This window comes from Hyperolius riggenbachi, chromosome 12 (genome assembly GCF_040937935.1).
Source record: "Hyperolius riggenbachi isolate aHypRig1 chromosome 12, aHypRig1.pri, whole genome shotgun sequence".
Lineage (NCBI taxonomy): Eukaryota > Metazoa > Chordata > Amphibia > Anura > Hyperoliidae > Hyperolius > Hyperolius riggenbachi.
The window spans coordinates 58,675,493-58,694,437 of NC_090657.1; the positions used below are offsets into that span (position 1 = coordinate 58,675,493).

At 42.5% G+C, this 18,945-nt stretch overlaps 1 long non-coding RNA gene across 2 annotated transcripts; it reads left to right on the forward strand.

Moving 5' to 3' along the window:
- Nucleotides 1–1,692: 1,692 nt before the first annotated feature.
- Nucleotides 1,693–17,349, forward strand: LOC137540745 (uncharacterized). Of its 2 annotated transcripts, XR_011025046.1 has the most exons (4): nucleotides 1,693–1,811; nucleotides 3,103–3,252; nucleotides 6,352–6,435; nucleotides 17,181–17,349. It is a non-coding gene; the product is annotated as an uncharacterized lncRNA (long non-coding RNA). The 2 variants fall into 2 exon arrangements; XR_011025047.1 differs by lacking the exon at nucleotides 6,352–6,435.
- The last annotated feature ends 1,596 nt before the right edge of the window (nucleotides 17,350–18,945 follow it).

Below are 18,945 nucleotides of genomic sequence, written 5' to 3' on the forward strand. Positions count from 1 at the left end.
ACGGACTATTGTGAATATTGTGACCCCTCCCACCAGACCTCTCCTAAGTCTGAGGGGCCACTTGGTGCACAGAATGCCCTCATTACATCAGCAGGAAAACGTCCTCAGGGCTACGACAATTCACTTTGAAGGGACACGATTCTTACAACACAGGCTGGCCAGTATTGAAAAGGGAAATAAAGAGGACCTGTAACAATCTATAGTAGAATGCAGTAAATTATTTAGGTTATCCACTTTTATGTCACATATCCTGGTTTCAGCATCAGAAACACTACCTACATCTATAGTATATATTGTTTTATTCTGCTATGTAACCATGCCCTCCTACTGAAGCTTAGCTTAGGCTATTTATTATGCGGAACCTCCCCCCCCCCCCCCATACACAGTCAGACACACACACACACACCTTTTCCCGAGCATTGTGGGAGACCTGAGATATCTTTTCTGCTGGCTTAGGAACTCTCAGTAAGCAAACATTCCACAGAGCTGCCCCTGATGGGCTCTATTCAAGAAAATGTGATAACTGCTATCACAGCTGTTATCACGCGAGCTGCCGCGCGCAAAGGTTAGCGCTCGAACAGCGTTACTTCGCGTGATAAACGAAGGTTTGCGAACCGTCGCTTATCACACGAAGTAACGCTGTTCGCTGTGATAAATTGCAGAATGTAAATCAGAGAGAGTAACGACATAACAATGGGCAAACACTGACTAACTAATTTACAAATTAATATTGTAATAAAATAATAATAATAATAATCATATTTATTTATTATATTATTTTGACTACGGTTCCTCTTTAATCACAGTCAGGGAACCTGAAGTATGTAAAGTACAACCAAAGTGAGAAGAATATGGAGGCTGCCATTTCCTTTTAAACAATACAAATTGCCTGGCTTTCCTGCTGATCTGTTTGGCTGCAGTAGTGTCTGAATCCCACCAAAAACAAGCATGCAGCTAATCTTGTCAGATCTGGCAATGATGTCAGAAACACCTGATCTGCTGCATGCTTGTTCAGGGTCTATGGCTGAAAGTAGGCAGAGGATCAAAAGGATAATCAGGCAACTGGTATTGTTTAACCAATAAAAAGGGTAACTGAAGTGAGAAGAATATGGAGGCTGCCATATTTATTTCCTTTTATACAATACACATTGCCTGGCAGCCCTGCTGATCTATTTGGCTGCTGAAGTGTCTGAATCAAACCAGAAACAGGCATGCAGCTAATCTTGTCAGATCTAACAAAAATTTCAGAAACACCTGATCTGCTGCATGCTTGTTCAGGGTCTATGGCTGAAAGTATTATAGGCAGAGGCTCAGCAGGGCTGCCAGGTAACTGGTATTGCTTAAAATTAAATCAAGATGGCAGTCTCCTTAAACTTCTCACTACAGTTGTCCTTTAAGTACCAGCGGTCTCTGCCCCCTTAAGGACCAGAGGCAGCTGGTACAATACTGACGGAATCCCGACGAATCGCCGCATATACCCGCCGCAACCGCCGTCACCGCCGCATGCTGGGATCCTCCTGACATCCACTCTGCCATCTCTATGACGGCAGAGTCATGTGAGCCGGTCAGGAGCCGCTTTCATTGGCTCCTGACTGTGTCTATCAATGAAAGCCTATGGGAGTTGCTTACATTGATAGACACGGCCAGGAGCCAATTAAATCGGCTCACATGGCTCTGCCGTCATAGAGACAGACAGAGCAAGTGAGCTGCGACAAGACACAGCAGGGATTCAGCGGCGAGATTGGTGGGGAGCGAAGAAAACGGCGGATGAGCGCTGTGGCGGCGATTGAAATCTACGCCCTGCCAGCCAGGTAACCACCAAAATAGGGCGTAGATTTTAATCACCTCGGTCCTTAAGTAGTTAAAAGGAAATACACATGGCAGCTTCCATAGTCCTCTCGCTTCAGTTGTCCTTTAACCCCCTCGTGGCAGTAATCCCGAGCTGTGTTCGGGCAGGGATTAAGCTGCTTAGAGCGGTAACCCCAAGCGAGCTTTGTTTTCCTGGGTCCCGCTTTTAGACCCATAATTCCAGATGGATTGTACCACCAGGGAGGTTAAAGCCCAATAGCAATTTCCTAGAATTTACTATACCAGCCTCCTAAACACTACAGAAGGAAATTAGAAAGAAAGAAAATTATTAAAAAAAAAATAAAAATGGTACATTTCTGTGTGGGAGTGTACTCATTCCTCTTCCACCCCCTCTATACAAATGCTGCTTTCTGCTGTTCTCCACTATCAGTATTCAGCAATTAGATTCTGACACAATTTTAACCGATTACATCACATTTGGCGGTCTTGCATTTTTTGTGCATATATGATCGAGTTTTACAGCCATCACGCGTGGAACCGGTCAGATCGCGCTGTAATCGCATTGGGGACGTGCCCTATGAATTGCGACTGCAGCACTGAGCAGACAACAACCAGCACTGAGAAGAAGACCTAGCTACATGGCACGGTCCCATGTCCGACACAGCATCACCCAGGCTGTCATTACAGCACGCTCGGTGTGCGGTGGCTTAGAGAGCAAAGCTGGAATGAGGAGGTAACTTGCCAAACCTTGCTCCCTGTGCTGATCTCTGTATAGAAGGGGGTGAGAGAGAAACCACTAGACACCAGGGAACTGTATGGTGAGGAGGGGGGGCACTAGACACCAGGGAACTATATAGGGGCAGTAGGACCACTGGACACCAAGGAACTGTATATGGGAGGGAGGACCACTAGACACCAGGGAACTGTATAGGGGAGGGAGGATCACTAGACACCAGGGAACTATATAGGGGCAGGAGGACCACTAGACACCAGGGAACCATACAGGGTAAGGAGGGGAACACTAGATGCCAGGGAACTTTATAGGGGAGGGTCAGGGGGGCACTAGATGCCAGGGAACTGTATAGGGGAGGGGGGGGGGCACTAGACACCAGGGAACTGTATAGGGGAGAGCGGGAGGGGGGCACTAGACACCAGGGAACTATATAGGGGAGAGAAGGGGCCACTATAAAACAGGCAATAGTATTGGAAAGGGAGGGGTGGGCTGCATATGAAATTAGGGTGTGGCTAAAGGTGTGGCCCGTGCATGTCTTAGTGTCCCTTTTTCCTGCGCAGGCACACCCCTTACTCGTCTACGCCCAGTACGGAGGCGATCGTCCACGGCCGGGAGAGAAGCCACAAGATGGGAAGAGGGATTCTGGAATGGAGGGCTCTGCATGGATAAGGAAAGTCTCTGGGCCATCCAGAGGCTTCCAAACTACTGAGGTAAATATCTAACAATTTCTTTTAAAATCACTTAAAAAAAGTCTGCCTGGGAGAAGTGGTGTATCACGGTTAGCAGTGCAGGAGGTAATAAAAAAAAGACATGGAAACTTACTTTGCCACTCACTTAAAAAGGAACTGTAACCAAGGATTGAACTTCATCCCAATCAGTAGCTGATACCCCCTTTTTCATGAGAAATGTTTACATTTTCTCAAATAAATCATCGGGGAAGGGGGGGTCTGTATGGCTGATATTGTGGTGAAACCCCTCCCCCAGTGTGATGTCAGGACCATGGTGCTGACAGTGTCCTGTCTGTGAACCTTTGTCGCTTTGTGGGAAATAATAGCTGTTTCCAACCACCAAGCAACTAGTATCTTCCTCTCTACATTGTATACTTATCAAAAAAAAAAAAAACTTTTAGGATATTGCAATGTTAGTGGGTGTGGTTATAGATAAGGGCAGTTGGTGCTGTCTAGTTTTATTCTTGTCTACCAGCAGTAAAGATGATGACCTGCAGGCTCATTGTGGATCAAACAACATGAACAAATTACATGGCGAATATCAATCATGTCTATTTTTTAACTTCTCATTTTGCAGTGTATTGATTTATTTTTTTCCTCCTTGTCACTAAAGTTCCTCTTTAAATGTTTTTTTTTTTTTTTTAACGGTGTCTGTGTTTATAAAATAGCTTGTCTGGAATGTAGCCGTTTGTGTAGTAATAATAATAATAATTATACTATTCTTATACGTGTATACATATCCACAGCTAAAGTCTTCCCGCAGCTACCTGAATAACTAGCATTCCAGGCTTTAGCCAGCTTAAAGACGTTGTAGGCCCGGCCTGAGGACGAGCGCACTGGAATAGGTTAAACTCACAAGCCAGTAGCAACCGCAATAAACATAACGCAAATAACATGAAATTCCATTCCTCCTCCGACGTCACTGTGACCGGAGTACACTGCGAGGAGCGGGCTGGAGGCTGCCCCAGGAAACCTTAGTCAACAGCTGTAGCACCCAATCCCACAAGAATCCCAAACCGTCCTGAACCTTCTTCCCGCTCGATCCGCGCCAGCACCCGGAATACCTTTTTCTTTAATCCACCTGTTCAATTATTTATCATGCCCCGCGTTTCCTTTGAATTGTCGCAGAGCTTTATGTTGTAAGGGGACACCCTCATATTTTTAATGACCTTAAGCCAAATGATTGACACCAGATAGCCGTGTCAGGTGTTCCCAGTGACGAAATACACCCCCCCCCCCCCCTCCCCTGCAGTAGCAGGAACGCTTCCTGTCGTGATTAACTCGGGCCTGGGAGCGTAACAAAATGTGTTGTCAACTCTCTCTCTTCTGATGCAAGAAGTTTTATTATAGTGTCTGGTAACGGAGCAATGTAGCAACGCAAACAAGTGGCTTTAAATACACCCCCTGCCCCCCGAGGCTGCTGCTCCTACCACCAGCTCTATTTAAATCGCTAACAGGGATGGAGAAGTGAAATCTGTAACAGGATGGAGAGATGCTTGGTACCCTATTAAATCCCAACTCATGAAACTGTATGGGGGAGGGAGGGGGACAGACTAGACACCAGGGAACTGTATGGGGGGGGGGCACTATACACTAGGGAACGGTATAGGGGATGGAGGACCACTAGACTCTAGGGAACTATATAGGGAGAGGGGAAATAGAAACCAGGGAACTGTGTAGGGGAGTGAGGACCACTAGTCACCAGCAAACTGTATAGGGGAGGAGAGGGCACTAAACACCATGTAGCTGTATAGGGGAGGGAGAGGGCCACTAGACACCAAGGAACTGTATAGGGGAGGGAGAGGGCCACTAGACACCAGGGAACTGTATGGGTGGGGGGGGCACTATACAACAGGGAACAGTATAGGGGACGGAGGACCGCTAGACTCTAGGGAACTATATAAAGAGGGTGAGGGGAAATAGAAACCAGGGAACTGTATAGGGGAGGAGAGTGGAACTAAACACTAGGGAACTGTAAAGGGGAGGGAGAGGGCCACTAGACACCAAGGAACTGTATAGGGGAGAGAGAGGGCCACTAGACACCAAGGGACTGTATAGGGAAGAGAGAAGGATCACTAGACACCAGGGAACTTTATAGGGGAGAGAGAGGGCCACTAGACACCAAGGGACTGTATAGGGAAGAGAGAAGGATCACTAGACACCAGGGAACTTTATAGGGGAGAGAGAGGGCCACTAGACACCAAGGGACTGTATAGGGGAGTGATGACCACTAGACACCAGAAAACTGTATAGGGTAGGGAGGGGGTAGGATTTTGAAGGATGGAGAGGAGATGCTTGGTACCCTATTAAACCCCAACTCACAGAGCTTACTTATTTAATGTTTTGGATGGGATAGTAAAAAGGTTAGAAACTTTTGGAGATGTTAGGGTACATTTACACTATACGCATTGCTGTGCATTATGACGCAATGCAATGTTGTCTCTGTGGTGCATCAGATGCTATTATAAGAATGCAAGCAGAGCAGAGAGCTACCGGACACTACACAGGTTATGCCACCATTGCAAATTAATGACAAAGCGGTGCAGTGCGCCGCTCACATGAAAGGATACCAAAGGTGACATGATGCACAACGGGATGAGTTGGAGAGCATTGCCCTCAGCTGAGACAATCCGATCACTTTCTGGCACATTGTGTAAGACACTGAGAAAACTGTCAGCTATAGGATTTATTCAGTGGAAATTTATATTGGTTTTATCTGTGTGAACAGCAAGGTACTTGTAATCCTCCAGCTTGTTTGTTGCTGGCTGTACTGCACATAGCACTGAAACAAGAACTGTCAGCTATAGCATTCCTCAAATGCTGACTCGATCAATTAGGTAGAAGAGTGTGTAGAACCAGGTAAGTACTGTACTATTTCTGCAGGGTCATTTTGTCCCTCAATTGGCTGTATTATACTACCAATATAGAGATTAACTGCCACTCCTAGGAGTATTGTGTGTGCTGAATAACTACAGATTTACTTACTATACTGTCCAATCAAGCAGATTTGTTATACTGTGTCCGATGCCCTCCCAAATAAAAATGATCTTTATTTCATTCCATTATGACATTTTCACTCAGGGGGACTGTCTGTAGGCTGTCCATCTCGCAAAATTCCCATTTGCCTGATGTCACTTTCACTGTGATTTTCTGAAGAACCACAAGGTATTTTGGAACGGTTTTCCACCTTGGTGCCACCTACTTGGCATATGTAGTGGTTTTAGCATGTATATAGGGGCATTGCTATTAACCTTTAAAGGACAACTGAGGTGACGTAACATGATGAGATAGATATTTGTTTCTACGCATACAAATAACTAGGCTGTGTTCCTTTTTTTTCTTTCTCTGCCTGAAAGAGTAAAACATCAGGTATGCAAGTGGCAGTTCTGTCTGTGTGGGCCCGGGTCAGACTGGGTCAGACTATAGCATAACCCTCACTGATAAGTAATTACAGACATAAAACACTTTCCTGGCAGTAAATTGCTTCTGAGAGCAGGAAAGAGATAAAAAGGGTCAATAATGCATAGCTTTGAGCTCTGGAATACTTCAATAAAGGTGTCATTGAGCAGAGACAATAAGACAGTAAAAACTTAAAAAAAACTAGATTTAAATATAAAATAAAACTAGGGTATCAAATTTTTAGGAGAAGGTGGATAGATACAATTGTTTTTCTCATCAGTTTATTTCCATCTCGGATGTCCTTTAACTGCTTTATGACCGCTTGGGGACAGTCCTAGGACCGCCTAACACCAATTCCTGCGGGTGTGTTTTGCTGGGGATTGTTTGCGCACCCACTTGAATGACGTCCCAGAGGCAATCACACGGCAGCACTGCGCTGGGGACAGCCGTGACACTCGGCTGTCCCCCTGGGAGGCTCAGAGAGCGATCGGCTCTCATAGGCTTACGTCTATGAGAGCCGATCGCTGGGATTGGCTGCCGGAGGGAGGGAGAGGAATAATAAAATAAATTAATAAATAGTATTATTTATAAAATAAATACATAAATACATTTATAAAAAAAACAACAGCCTGCACCAGCGATCAGAGCCCACCAACAGAAAGCTTTGTTGGTAGGCCAAAAAGGGGGGAGGGATTCATTTGTGTGCTGCTTCTATGGCTCTGCAGCGAGCTCTTAAAGCTGCAGAGCACTGAAGTGTAAAAAATAGCCTGGTTACTAGGGGGGTGTAAGCCTATGGTCCTTAAGAGGTTAAATTCGTCCCATTGGCCGCTGGAGAGATAGAGGGCGCACGTCTCCAGCGTAGCCCGGCTCCGATAACGTCAGTGACAGGAGCCGGTTCTTGTAGATGCAGGCAGCGGAGGACGGCGGTGTGGGATCAATCAGTGCATATGGGGCTGGAGGAAGCCCCAGGTATGTATAGAATATTTTCTTTACTTCAGCTCTTGTTCCCAACTTCCCACCAGCAAGCAAGAAAATACTCAAAATAAATTTGATAGAACTTTTTCACCAACATTTGTGTACTAAATGCTGGAAAGTTAATTTAAAGAGAATATAAAATGTATCTCCCAGGAGATAACTCAGGAGAAAAAGATAATTGTATATGGGCCTTAGTTGCTTATTTTATCTTATTTTTTTTTCTTTTGAGTTTAAAAAAAAACAAACAAACAAAAAACAAAAAACGATGACCCAAAATTTACTGACGAGTTTCCACACTGTACAGCACACACACATATCACCAAACTCTCCTAAGGCCTGCACAGTTAGGATTTATCAGTGTTTAAGTCAAAGTTTTTACGAGGACCACGACATGTTGCTATCTTTGGTCCGGAGTTTGCAGCAAACCCCACTGACTTGTATCTGTGAAGCGTGTGAATGTTACTGTTACAATAACAAGCGCTAAAAATGGCTGCTGGCTAATTGACTGTTACTGTTATACAATGACGAAAGGACTTTGAGAACTTGATGTGGATTTCCACTTTCCCAAAGTGAAAAAAAGAATCTTTATCAAATCCTCTGTGTATAGTTTTTTGTTTTTTTTTAAAGCAAAAGCTTAAAGCACACCTGACCCGAGGGAAAGTTACCTAAGGTAAGCACAGAGGTACATTCATGCTGGATCCACATACCCCTGTGCACTGTCCGTTACTCTCCTCATTTCCCCCGCTTCCTGTAAACACTGCTCCAAAAATTTGACTTTTGGCTAAAGTAAAAGATTCAGACAGGAAGAGGCGGGCACCCTCCAATTCCCTCCTTTACCTTGCCCCGTCACTCCCCTCAAATAGACTATTCAGCATAAAATAAACATTCTGCAGATCCTCTTCTCTGATAAAGTTATAATTACCTCCCGAGTCTGTTTCCTCCACCTCACTCCCTGAGCTCTGTGTGGCCGACCTCTGGCACGTAGCCCCGTCCCCTCGCAGCAAACGGGACTTGGGGACTGAGTTGTAGAAATCAGACCCAGCAAGTTATTATATCTTTATCTGAGAAGAGGATCCCCAGAATGTGTGTTTTACCCTGAATGGTCTCTTTAGGAGGAGGAAATGGGAGGGTGATGGGAGGGAACATTCCAGGAAGCCTGCCTCTTCCTGTCTGAAAATGTGACTTTAGCCAAAAGTCAAATTTTTTTAAGAAGTTACTTTGGTTGCCAGGGGGTGGGGGGGGGGGGCGTGGAGAGGGAGAGGGGGATAAGGAAAGGAACAGACAGAGGAGAAACCTCAGGACCATCCAAGGACTTAGCACTACTGTAGCAAGTATCAAACTTCCTCTCCCACGCACCCCGGCTTTAGAATTGCTTTAAAGCAGCAGGGACAGCCATACTATCCCAGGAAAAAGAAACACAAATAAAAGTAGATAAATACTTGCTCTACTTATATAACATGTGTATTGTACTGTCCACGTTTTGATTTCAGTGAATTGCCACTTCTAGTTCTGGCCGGCCACTTCGGCTTCTGGCCGGCCAATGTGCGAAGTGGCCGCTGCGCTGCGGCCAATGTGAGATATGAAATGATTCCTGTAACATTAATGTATCTTCTGGCCGCAGCGCAGCGGACAAATTTATCACAACTTAGTTAATTTCAGGAAATGAAGCCGGCGGCTTTTTCTCTGCCTCTCTCTCCTTCTCTTAGTTTGTGGTGGCAGGGAATCGTGCCGTTCTTGCAGAGCGGGTGCTGGCAGAAGCAATGTCTGCAGCCTCCTCGCTCTGCTTCCCTGCCGCCACAAACGACTCTGGGGGGACATGCGTGTCCCCGCCGGCTGAGCGTAAGAGAGAGAGAGAGACGCCCTACATTGTGATAGGGACATAATTTTAACGGTGTAATAACCGGGACATATGGGCAAATACAATACGTAAGTTTTAATTATGGAGGCATGTATTATTTTAAAACTATAATGGCCGAAAACTGAGAAATAATGATTTTTTTCCGTTTTTTTCTTATTCTTCCTGTTAAAATGCATTTACAGTAAAGTGGCTCTTAGCAAAATGTACCCCCCAAAGAAAGCCTAATTGGTGGCGGAAAAAACAAGATATAGATCAGTGCATTGTGATAACTAGTGATAAAGTTATAGGCTAATTAATGGGAGGTAAACATTTCTCAAGTGAAAACGACGGAACGCGAATGGGTTAATGTTACAGGAATCATTTCATTTCTCACATTGGTCGCAGTGCAGCGGCCACTTCGCACATTGGCCGGCCAGAACCCGAAGTGGCTGGCCAGAACTAGAAGTGGCCAAACTTTGTGTTCTGGCCGTAACATATATATTAAATAAAGAGAAAACTGTTCCAGGCATTTTCCATCTTTACTGCCTTTGACTGAACCCAATCCTGATATAATTTCCCCCTTTCCTCTTTTTTTTTCCTGCCTGAAATGATGTATGCATTGCCAGCCCTCTTCCCCACTAAGCTCTGTAGAAACTGCAGTGATATCTAGCCTCCCCCAAAAGTGTGTGTGTGTGTGTGTACAGTGTGTGTGTGTGTGTGTACAGTGTGTGTGTGTGTGTAGTGTATGTGTAGTGTATGTGTGTGTGTAGTGTGTGTGTGTGTGTTCTAAATACAATTTGTACCAGAGCAAAGGTATCCCCCACAAGTGCCATCCATTCTCCACCAGACTTTAGTGGCTCCATCCATTCGTATCCTCATGTCCTCTTCTGCCCCTCCTGTGTCCTCTTCTGTCCCTACTGTGTCTTCTTCTATCCCATATTTATATAGTTGGGAAGGTCCTTTCTAACGAATCGAAAATCATTTTTCTGTCCCACAAAGGGTGGTCCACCACACCCAAAGTTGACACCCAATAGATACTATGGGGACTTGTATTACTTGTAGAAACCACAAAGACATTATTGCAGTAGAAAAACAGCTACGTTACTTTTATTGACACAAAAATACAAAAATATGTGATATTTGTTATTCTTCTATCCCACCTGTGCCCCCCTCTGCAACTTTGTGTCCCTGTGTCCTCCTTTTTCATTCTCATTACCATCTGGCAATCATCCTTCATTCATCCAATCACTGGCCCCAATGATGGAGTCATGGTCCCGCGCACAAGACCATCAGAAACAGTTAACAAACAGAGGGGCAGTGATTGGTGGGTCTAGTTTGGCCACAAGGAGGCTGATGCCTGATTGGCCAAAAGGAGGCTGATGACTGGAGCCGCGGATGAATGTAGGATGATTGCCAGAAAGGCAATAAGAGTGGCAAAAAAAGGGGAACAGAGGAGAACAGGTACAAGGGGAACACAAGAAGGACATAATAATTGAGAGAACATCCACAAGATGCCCCTGCATCATGGACCCACCAGGATTAGTATATTTTTCCCCTGGTTTTTGTCCTCTAAACCTAGGTGCGTCTTATGGTCTGAAAATATGGTAGTAATAATAATAAATCCATAAATAGACTTAAGGTGGCCACACATGATACAATAAAATGATCCAATTTTACAGCAATTCGATAAAAACGATTGTATCTCCAGAAAAAAAACCAAAAGATTTTCTTTCATTCGACTGAATGAAATCCGATCCGAATTCCCGTTTTCTTTGATTTTTATCGATCCGGAATGCCAGATATTTTTCTTCAATGTTTCTAAAGATTGTATACACCATATATATGTTAGATTGTCAATTTATTAATATACACACCCTAGAAATTTTGTCAGAGTTTCCAATCATTTTTTATCATAATTGGGGAAAAGTTGAACATAGGGGTGTGGTACATTGGTCATATTTTTAAATGTTACAATCAGTCCGAAAAATTGATTGCAATTCTTAAATTGAACAGATATTTGAAAAGTTGTATGGTGTGTGGCCACCTTTACAGCCATACAATAAACAACAATACTAACAGCACTATTTTCTTTGCCATTTTTTTTTTAATAAAGTATTTGTCTTATAGAAAAAAAAACAGACCAAAAAGTGATTGTATTTAATAAGTATAATGTTAATTTATAAAATGTAACACTTTTCTGGTACAAATAGCAACTTTAGACAAATAGAATGACATTTATCCACCTAAATACACTGAAAATACATAATAATAACATAACAAGAAAAAAAAATAGATCTACAAGTACCGCCGAGATCGTTTGCTGCAAGACAAAGAAGCACTGACGTTTCATGTTTGTCTGGACACAGTTCAGAGTCAGTACAGTCTATAGGCTACAGCATTGAAAGCGTCATTCAGAAACCCTTTGGGAATAGATTGCAGTCCGCGGTGCGAAACTGCATGGCTGATTGATCCAGTCTGTGCTTGTCATTCCCGTGAGTAAATTAATTAATTGCAGAGAACTGGGTCATGTACTGTATGTAAAATGGCAAAAAGCAAGTTAGCAAGCTGGGGGACTGCTGTACACATAAACAGAAATCATTTCATTTAAAGAAGTACTGTAGGGGGGTAGGGGAAATGAGTTGAACTTACCCGGGGCCTCTAATGGTCCCCCGCAGACGTCCTGTGCCTGCGCAGCCACTCGCCGATGCTCTGGTCCCCGCTACCTGCTCACGGAATTTGCAACTTTAGAGTCGAATACACTCCTGGTGACATCGGCGGGAGCGAGGGTGTGGTGAACCGGAGGCGGGGCCTGAGCATCAGTGAGTGGCTGCGCTAGCACAGGACGTCTGTGGGGGACCATTAGGACCATTAGAAGCCTCATGTAAGTTCAACTCTTTTTCCCTCTACCCCCCTACAGTACTCCTTTAAAAATACACAATAAAATACAGCTGCAGGAAATAAATTAAAAAAAAGTTGGTTTTGGATAGTTTTTTTTTTTTTAAACAGTGCCACAGGTCACATGACTGCATTGCAGATATCTAACATTAAAGTGAACCCAAAGTAAAAATAAACTAATGAGATAAACAACTGTATCTGTCCTCCTATTCCTAAAAAATGACCCTTTTTTTATATCCCATGGCTTTTTTTTAATATTTAAACATATACAAAGTAGATTGCATGCTTTGTTGTCTCTGCTCAGTGACAACCTATTAAGTGTCCCTAAATGAAAATACATGAACTACTGACCTTTTTCCAACTCTCTCCCTGCCCTCAGAGGTTGTATTCTGCCAGGAAAACTTTTATGGCTGTAATTTGCTTATCAGTGATGCTTACTATATTCCCCACAAGGTACTGAGAAGACAGAGGCTGTCACTTCCATGCCTGAAAATTAACTCTTTCAGGCAGCAAAATAAAGCAAGTACAACAGCCTGGTTATTAATATGCTTTGTACTGTACATACACATGTTTACCTCATCATGTCATGTCACCTCGGGTACACTTCAAACCAAACCTGAAGGGTTAACAAAAATAGGAGATAATTACAACTTCCAGTGACTTCCCTGATGTCTACAACCCCTCCGCTGCTGGCCAGGACTCTCTTCCCCTCTGTATACGAGAACTCTGCACTGTGCAGGTGCCAGTAGGGTTTGTGCATGTACAATAGCACAGAACCGCTCGTGCACGGAGGAAAAAGCCATGCACGAGTGGCTCTGTGCTGCTGCGCAGGTGCGCCCGTACTTTGCGCATGCGCAGTGCAGGCACACTCGTATCTGGAAGTGTGGCTGTAGGCATGATAATCAATATTAATGTTGAATATTTTCGGAGGGATGAGGGAAGATTGGGGGAAACCTCTGGACTATCCAGAGACATACCCCTACAGAGGTAGGAATCTAACTTTTTTAATCACTTCAGGTACCCCTCTATACATAATAAGAATTTTATTATTTTTCAAACCCACAAGAGATATTGGAGATTTCATTTTTCCTAGGAGATAATTTTCATCTTCTCTTTAAAATAACTTTTCAGCATTTTACAATTGAGAGATAGTACCAAAACATTGGTGAGAAGTACTATAAAAAAACATGTAAGCATTTTCTTGCTTGCTTGTGGTTTAAAGGGGAACTGAAGTAAGAGGTATACGGAGGCTGCCAAATTTATTTACTTTTAATCAATACCAGTTGCCTGGCTGTCCTGCTGGACTATTTCTCTGCAGTAATATCTGAATACCACCAGAAACAAGCATGCAGCTAGTCTTGTCAGATCTGACTTTAAAGTCTGAAACACCTGATCTGTTGCATGCTTGTTCAGAGGCTATGGCTAATAGTATAAGAGGCAGAGGATCAGCAGGGCTGCCAGGCAACTGGTATTGATTAAAAGGAAATAAATATGGCAGCCTCCGTATACCTCTTACTTCAGCTCCCCTTTAAACCACAAGCAAGCAAGAAAATGCTTACATGTTTTTTTATAGTACTTCTCACCAATGTTTTGGTACTATCTCTCAATTGTAAAATGCTGAAAAGTTATTTTAAAGAGAAGATGAAAATTAGGCTGCAGAGCGCTTTCTGAGTGCTTTTCAGACCATCAGCTCTTTCCGAGCATTTAAAAAAAACGCTTTCATGGACTTGCATTAAAATCACAATAAAATTGCTACGATCGCAATTTTCTGAAAAAAACACAGCAGTTTTACCATGATTTTACCTCGATTTTAATTCAAGTTAATGGGAAAAGGGTTAGAAAAAGTGGACGAACCCAATACCAGCCAAATACATACTCTCAGAAAGCTCTGATCATCAGAAAAGGACTCATAAAGCGCTCATAGTGTGTCTACATCTAAAAGACCCTAAAGGGGCCGTATGTAATTTACTTTTTCTCCTGAGTTTTCTCCTAGGTGATATTGTCAAAATTGTCATTAAGATGCCTTTTAAACCACAAGCAAGAAAATACTCAAAATAATGTTGATAATACTCTGTCAATAACTTTTTGGTACTTATGGGCGATTTGGCCTGATTCTACTTTTTCTCCCATGTTTCCTCCTAGGTGATATGTCACATCCTATTAATAAAATGCCTTTTAAGCTACCAGCAAGCAACAAAATACTCAGAATAATTTTAACAGTATTTGTTCACCTACTTTTTGGTACTTTTTCAATTGCAGAATGCTGAAAAGTTATTTTAAAAAGAAGATGAAAATGTATCTCCTAGGAAGAAACTTAGGAGAAAAGGTGAATAGAATCGGGCCCATTATGTTAAATGTTGGGTTTAGCTGAGCCTTAAAATGAAAATTATATATATATATATATATATATACACACATATATATATATATATATATATATATATATATATATATATAATCACCTTCCCTTTCATTCAGGTTTCTAATGAGGGGTAGACTCTTGTAGTTCATCAACTACCAGAAGGTATGCAAATCACAGTATTTAATTGTGTTATGTTTAGGGATTTTCTATTCATTTGATCACTTATCTTTACATCTATAAACTGGATACTCCCTTCAAATTTTCCCTTTTCAACATTAACCAAACACACTGCTAGAATCCCCCACTGAGCGGCTTACATTTAGACAACTCTATTCCATTACTATTTTTATTATACTAATGTGCATTGTTACTGACACAGGCTCCCTAATATGAGCATTTTTGTGCAAATTAAAATGAATGTTTTTTCTATAATAAAAAATAAAATAAAAAAGAAGATAAAAAAACAAACAAAAAACATTCAGCTTATACCTGATACTGCCTTCAAGAGATGGATGTTATCTGCAAGAATTTTACTATATTAACTACGTGGAGCTTGTCAAACCAGTAACCATATCCACTTAGGAAATGTTATTGATTTACTTTATTTTAATATTGATTTAAATCTACTAAAAAGAGAAACTGCAGTCATCATGAGACTGCATCACCTTGAGCCTCCCAGTGCCTCCTATGGATTAGCACACATTAGCCATGAAAACTGAAAGGCTGACTTGAAGCTGAGTTTGCAGTGGTCGTTCCTACAGAAGGAGGTTGTGCTGTGCTAACAGTTACAGTGAACAAAAGCGACTGCAGTTCAAAATGTTACAACCTTTTGTAAGGTTCTGATCCAGCTCTAAGACATGCCTGAAGAAGAAACTTAAAGTTTCGAAAGCTTGCAAAGGAATCTAGTACAGTTAGTCATTAAAGGTATCGCCTAAACAAATTTTGTTGTTATGTCTTCGGATACAACCCATCCTGTCAGAGCACTTCCTGGTCAAAATTCAAGTCAAGTGGTAGTCCACTGACCAAGGCTGGAAACTGAAGAGAAGGCTGCTAGACAGACGGTGGTATGAGAGTTTTGGGTTATTTTTTTCCTGTAACTGTCATACTCTTTCCCCAACTTTTTCAATTCATTTTAAAATTAGGGAACTCAGACAATACAGCTGGGTTCTTCAAAATGGCTTGGCTAAGGTGAAAGGGATATGGAGGCTGACATATTTACTTCCTTTCAAACCATGCCCATTGTCCTGCTCACTCTAATGCTTAAATATGGCCGCCTCTATGTCCTTCCTACAACAGATTTCACTTCAAAATACCTTTATTTGGCATAGGCTAATCAAATTGCTTGTAGACAGATAGCGCCAAGCTCTGCACTGAGATCTAGGAAACACATATGCCTAAAACATGAAATAAGTGTTGACTGAAGTCAATGATGTCTCTATTTATTTTATCATTCTGTGAGGGCAACATTGTTAAACCACCTTGAATATATGAAAAACCAGAAGATAGCAATGATGAGGGCAAAAGTGATCAGCTCATGACCTGGTGGTTGAGAAATCATCAACAAGGTTTCATCAATGTTTTTCTTTTGTCTCAGACCTGATCTTTGAAGCAGAAATGTAAAGGTAGCTGTACATCACAGATGCCTGCCCATACCATGCATTTCAGCATGAAATCTATCAAAAATCGGCATAGCGTCGCCACCGGCCTGGCCAGTGGCCACTCCCCAATTGTTAAAGTGCCCCCCTAGGTGCCCATTCTCAGTAAAAGTTTACCTGTCCAACTTCTAAGCCTTCTTCAATGTTCGGCATCAGCAGCGTGACCGCCTGTACCACATAGCACCAGGCGCGTGTATTGACCTCACACTTGCTCCCGGTGCCTCGTGCTACAGGCACTTGCGGTGACAACGAAAACCAGAGGAGGCCTGGAGTCACCCTGGTAGAGAGGTGAGACTTTATACTGCACCTAAGCACAGGGGAGACACTTTTACACTTGGAGGACATCAGCCGGGGGTCTGTTGGGTACGTCGGTTGTTGCGATATCAAACACCGTTACCAATGCTCACCTGATCGAACACTTGTGACTAAGAATTTCCACCATGTCTGATCAATCCTTTTGAACGATTTCAAAAGGAAATCAATCCAAAGATTGATCAGGCAGCCATGTGGCAGCACTAGTTCTCTTCCAATTCCATAAAACTATCGATGATGTATGGGCATCTTAAGCAAAACATTTTGAAATCATTTCACAAAGTGATGAAGTGTTAAACCTCTACTAGGCTTTTTTTTGCCGATTATGTCCCCTTGAGGAGACGTTCCCCTCGTTTTTAGTTTCAGACATGCCAGAAACTCGAAGGAAAACCCTATGAAGTCTCATTGGATGGGGCACTCAGTAGGACTAATATTTCTAATTTACACTTTACAATTTGTTTCCTGTCTTTTACAGGTTATCTGCTAAACCTTGGTCAATGCAGCTGGCCAACGCACCAATCTGAATGGATGTAAAGATAGCGAGAGAGACAGATTATTTGCTCCACAGCTGAAAGAACAATTGTGCTAACAATAGCAGATGCTTATCACTGTTAACATAGGGGTTGTAAATAAAACACAGTCTGAAAGCCTACTTACACTCGCTTCAGGATTAGTGTTGTTCAAACCCGGCTTTTCTTCTTATTTGGAAACCCTGATAATGCCGTGCACAGAGTTATGGTGTCACGCTTCATGTGATTCTTGAAAGAAGGAAACGTCAGTCGCATGAAGGATTGACTCTTTCTGTTCAGAATGGTGCTGAATTGCGCAGCATTATCCGGGTTTCTGAATTCAAACAACACTATTCATGATATACCGTATTTTCAGTAGCAGAAATTCTGTTTCTGGCAAGGCATTCTTTTTAAAGGGACTCTGAGCAGTGGACTTACCTAGGGCTTCCTCCAGCCCCCCGTTGTCTGCAAAGTCCCCCAGCATCCTCTACGTCCCTTCTGGTAGCTCTGGTAATCCAGCGACTTTGGCTGAAGTCACGCATGCGCTGTAAGCATCCTGCACATGCGCAGTTCAGTTGTTAGAGAATCGCACATGTGCAGGACTCTTACAGCGACTGGTGTGATGACGCACCAGGGTTGGGCATGCGCAACTTCAGCCAAAGTTGCTGGATTACCGGAGCCGCCAGTAGGACCTCGGAAGGGACAGAGAGGATGCCGGGGTACTTTGCGGGCTACGGGGGGCTGGAGGAAGCCCCAGATAAGTCCAGATTTCATTTTTTTAGCACTGCTCATGGTCCCTTTAAATACTAATGATCGTAATCAGCTAATTACGATTATGCAAAATTTTGCATACATTGTGGCAATTATACGTAATACGCCTATACGTAATTACGATTTGTAAATTCAATCTAATGTAGAAAAAAGTGTTGCTGGACACATCCAGTCTAAAATCCTATTTATTAGAAAAATTCATAAAAATCTTAAATACATTGCAGGCACATGAGTACTATGGAGAGAGGGTAAACACGTAAGCGTTGACAGCTGTTTTGCACCCTAGTCTAGGGGTGCTTCATCAGGTCCTGATCATTGGTCCTGATGAAGCACCCCTAGACTAGGGTGCAAAACAGCTGTCGATGCTTACGTGTTTACCCTCTCTCCATAGTACTCATGTGCCTCCAATGTATTTAAGATTTTTATGAATTTTTCTAATAAATAGGATTTTAGACTGAATGTGCCCAGCAACACTTTTTCTACATTAGATTGACTTGAGACCTGTGCACAGATTTTCTACCACTTTGTACTGCAAGTTTAGGATTTGTAAATTCAATTGATTTCGTGTAATTCATTCATAATTTCACGTAATTTTCTTGTAATTTAATGCTAACTGTAGCAGTGAATAGCAAAGCCCCCATACAAGCTATTGTCACAAAAATTGCTGCTACATATGTTAAGGAAAATAGTGGTTACAAGTCAAAAATGTTAAAAAAGAAGTTGGTTTAAAACTGACATTTTTCTGAGTTTAAAAAACATTTTACTTTGCAAATCGATTTTCTCACAAACTACAAGGCCTTTTTGACTTGTACCCACTAGTCTCCGTAACATACGTAGCAATTATGGTGACAATAGCATGTATGGGGAGCTTTGCTATTTACCACTAAAGTCAGCAAAAAATTATGCAAAAATACAAAATTACAGTTCTTGATTACAATACAATTACATCTACAATTAAAT